The sequence below is a fragment of the Oncorhynchus keta genome, chromosome 24, assembly GCF_023373465.1.
Source record: "Oncorhynchus keta strain PuntledgeMale-10-30-2019 chromosome 24, Oket_V2, whole genome shotgun sequence".
Lineage (NCBI taxonomy): Eukaryota > Metazoa > Chordata > Actinopteri > Salmoniformes > Salmonidae > Oncorhynchus > Oncorhynchus keta.
In genome coordinates, this window is record NC_068444.1 from 14,991,272 (window position 1) to 14,995,696 (window position 4,425).

Consider the following 4,425-nt stretch of genomic DNA (forward strand, 5'->3'; position numbering starts at 1 on the left):
CAGGCTTAGTAATGATACCATGTAACAGGTCAGGCCATGTAACAGGCTTAGTAATGATACCATGTAACAGGCCAGGATACCATGTAACAGGCCAGAGTAATGATACCATGTAACAGGCCAGGCTTAGTAATGATACCATGTAACAGGCCAGGCTTAGTAATGATACCATGTAACCATGGGCCAGGCTTAGTAATGATACCATGTAACAGGTAAGTAATGATACCATGTAACAGGCCAGGCTTAGTAATGATACCATGTAACAGGTCAGGCTTAGTAATGATACCATGTAACAGGCCAGGCTTAGTAATGATACAGGTCATGTAATGATACCAGGGCCAGGCTTAGTAATGATACCATGTAACAGGCCAGGCTTAGTAATGATACCATGTAACTAGGCTTAGTAATGATACCATGTAACAGGCCAGGCTTAGTAATGATACCATGTAACAGGCCAGGGCTTAGTAATGATACCATGTAACAGGCCAGGCTTAACAGGCCAGGCTTAGTAATGATACCATGTAACAGGTCAGGCTTAGTAATGATACCATGTAACAGGCCAGGCTTAGTAATGATACCATGTAACAGGCCAGGCTTAGTAATGATACCATGTAACAGGCCAGGCTTAGTAATGATACCATGTAACAGGCCAGGCTTAGTAATGATACCATGTAACAGGTCAGGCTTAGTAATGATACCATGTAACAGGCCAGGCTTAGTAATGATACCATGTAACTGGCCAGGCTTAGTAATGATACCATGTAACAGGCCAGGCTTAGTAATGATACCATGTAACAGGCCAGGCTTTGTAATGATACCATGTAACTGGCTAGGCTTATAAAATCACATTTTATTTTATTTGAACAGGCCATACACATATTTAGCAGATGTAGCAAAATGCTTGTAAGTGTGTAACAGTGTGTAATGTGGCTAGTGTGGCCAGGCGTGTGTAACAGGCCAGGCTTAGTAATGATGTAACAGGCCAGTAATGATACCATGTAACAGGCCAGGCTTAGTAATGATACCATGTAACAGGCTAGGCTTAGTAATGATGTGTGATGTGGCCAGGCTTAGTAATGATGTGTAACAGGCCAGGCTTAGTAATGATACCATGTAACAGGCCAGGCTTAGTAATGATACCATGTAACAGGCCAGGCTTTGTAATGATACCATGTAACTGGCTAGGCTTATAAAATCACATTTTATTTTATTTGACACATACACATATTTAGTGTGTGTGTGTGTGTGTCTGTGTGTGTGTGAGGGTAAGTGTGTATGCATGTGTGAGCGAAAAATGGGGGTCAGTCTAATAGCAAAGCGCAGGGCCGGTGTAATGGATGCTGTGAATGAATGACTCACAAGGAGAGAAGAGCAAGGAACAGAAGGAGAGATAGAGGGAGTGATGAGGGAGGGATGAGGGAGGGATGAGGGGGGGATGAGGGAGAGATAGAGGGAGGGATGAGGGAGGGATGAGGGAGGGATGAGGGAGAGATAGTGGGAGGGATGAGGGAGGGATGAAGGAGAGATAGAGGGAGGGATGAGGGAGGCGGAGGGATATAGATAGTCAGTCTAATAGCAAAGCGCAGGGCCGGTGTAATGGATGCTGTGAATGAATGACTCACAAGGAGAGAAGAGCAAGGAACAGAAGGAGAGATAGAGGGAGGGATGAGGGAGGGATGAGGGAGGGATGAGGGAGAGATAGAGGGAGGGATGAGGGAGGGATGAGGGAGAGATAGTGGGAGGGATGAGGGAGGGATGGGGGAGGGATGAGGGAGGGATGAAGGAGAGATAGAGGGAGGGATGAGGGAGGCGGAGGGATATAAATAGTCAGTCTAATAGCAAAGCGCAGGGCCGGTGTAATGGATGCTGTGAATGAATGACTCACAAGGAGAGAAGAGCAAGGAACAGAAGGAGAGATAGAGGGAGGGATGAGGGAGGGATGAGGGAGGGATGAGGGAGGGATGATGTTATGCAGATGAATGAGGACCCAAAAGCGACTTGGCGAAAACAGAGTCTTTATTCCAGTAAAGGATAAGAGCACTACTCCTGGACAATCAGAGCAGAAAACAAAACATAAAAAACTTAAATCCACTCGTAGTGACGAGGACAGACTGGAGACTCGACCATTAACTGTAGGTTGCCTCGGGAAGGCACCGACCGTAGCGGACTCAGACACCTGCTCACACGCAGCATCTGAAGGAGACAAGACACGACAGGGCGAGACCAAGACACAGCACAGCGAACATCATACAAGGATCCGACAAGGACAGAAGCGGAAAACAAGGGGAGAAATAGGGACTCTAATCAGAGGACAGAATAGGGGACAGGTGTGAAAAGACTAAATGAGTGAGTTAGGAGAATGAGGAACAGCTGGGAGCAGGAACGGAACATAGAGAGAGGAGAGAGAGGGAGGGGAGAGAGAGGGATAGAAAAAGGGAACGAACCTAATAAGACCAGCAGGGGGAAACGAACAGAAGGGAAAGCATAATGACAAGACAATATAAGACAAAACATGACAGTACCCCCCCACTCACCGAGCGCCTCCAGGCGCACTCGAGGAGGAATCCTGGCGGCAACGGAGGAAATCATCAATCAGCGAACGGTCCAGCACGTCCCGAGATGGAACCCAACTCCTCTCCTCAGGACCGTAACCCTCCCAATCCACTAAGTACTGGTGACCACGTCCCCGAGAACGCATGTCCATGATCCTACGTACCTTGTAAATAGGTGCGCCCTCGACAAGGACGGGGGGGGAGGGAAGACGAACGGGGGTGCGAAGAAAGGGCTTGACACAGGAGACATGGAAGACAGGATGGACGCGACGAAGATGTCGCGGAAGAAGCAGTCGCACAGCGACAGGATTGACGACCTGGGAGACACGGAACGGACCAATGAACCGCGGGAGTCAACTTACGAGAAGCTGTCGTAAGGGGAAGGTTACGAGTGGAAAGCCACACTCTCTGGCCGCGACAATACCTAGGACTCTTAATCCTACGTTTATTGGCGGCTCTCACAGTCTGCGCCCTGTAACGGCAAAGTGCAGACCTCACCCTCCTCCAGGTGCGCTCACAACGTTGGACAAACGCCTGAGCGGAGGGAACGCTGGACTCGGCGAGCTGGGACGAGAACAGAGGAGGTTGGTAACCCAGACTACTCTGAAACGGAGATAGCCCGGTAGCAGACGAAGGAAGCGAGTTGTGAGCGTATTCTGCCCAGGGGAGCTGTTCTGCCCAAGACGCAGGGTTTCTAAAAGAAAGGCTGCGTAGTATGCGACCAATCGTCTGATTGGCCCTTTCTGCTTGACCGTTAGACTGGGGATGAAAACCGGAAGAGAGACTGACGGAAGCACCAATCAAACGACAGAACTCCCTCCAAAACTGTGACGTGAATTGCGGACCTCTGTCTGAAACGGCGTCTAACGGGAGGCCATGAATTCTGAACACATTCTCGATGATGATTTGTGCCGTCTCCTTAGCGGAAGGAAGCTTAGCGAGGGGAATGAAATGTGCCGCCTTAGAGAACCTATCGACAACCGTAAGAATCACAGTCTTCCCCCGCAGACGAAGGCAGACCGGTAATGAAGTCTAAGGCGATGTGAGACCATGGTCGAGAAGGAATGGGAAGCGGTCTGAGACGACCGGCAGGAGGAGAGTTACCTGACTTAGTCTGCGCGCAGTCCGAACAAGCAGCCACGAAACGGCGCGTGTCACGCTCCTGAGTAGGCCACCAAAAGCGCTGGCGAATAGAAGCAAGAGTACCTCGAACGCCGGGATGGCCAGCTAACTTGGCAGAGTGAGCCCACTGAAGAACAGCCAGACGAGTAGAAACAGGAACGAAAAGAAGGTTACTAGGACAAGCGCGCGGCGACGCAGTGTGAGTGAGTGCTTGCTTAACCTGTCTCTCAATTCCCCAGACTGTCAACCCGACAACACGCCCATAAGGAAGAATCCCCTCGGGATCAGTAGAAGCCACAGAAGAACTAAAGAGACGGGATAAGGCATCAGGCTTGGTGTTCTTACTACCCGGGCGATAAGAAATCACAAACTCGAAACGAGCGAAAAACAACGCCCAACGAGCTTGACGTGCATTAAGTCGTTTGGCAGAACGGATGTACTCAAGGTTCTTATGGTCAGTCCAAACGACAAAAGGAACGGTCGCCCCCTCCAACCACTGTCGCCATTCGCCTAGGGCTAAGCGGATGGCGAGCAGTTCGCGGTTACCCACATCATAGTTGCGTTCCGATGGCGACAGGCGATGAGAAAAATAAGCGCAAGGATGAACCTTATCGTCAGACTGGAAGCGCTGGGATAGAATGGCTCCCACGCCCACCTCTGAAGCGTCAACCTCGACAATGAATTGTTTAGTGACGTCAGGAGTAACGAGGATAGGAGCGGACGTAAAACGCTTCTTGAGGAGATCAAAAGCTCC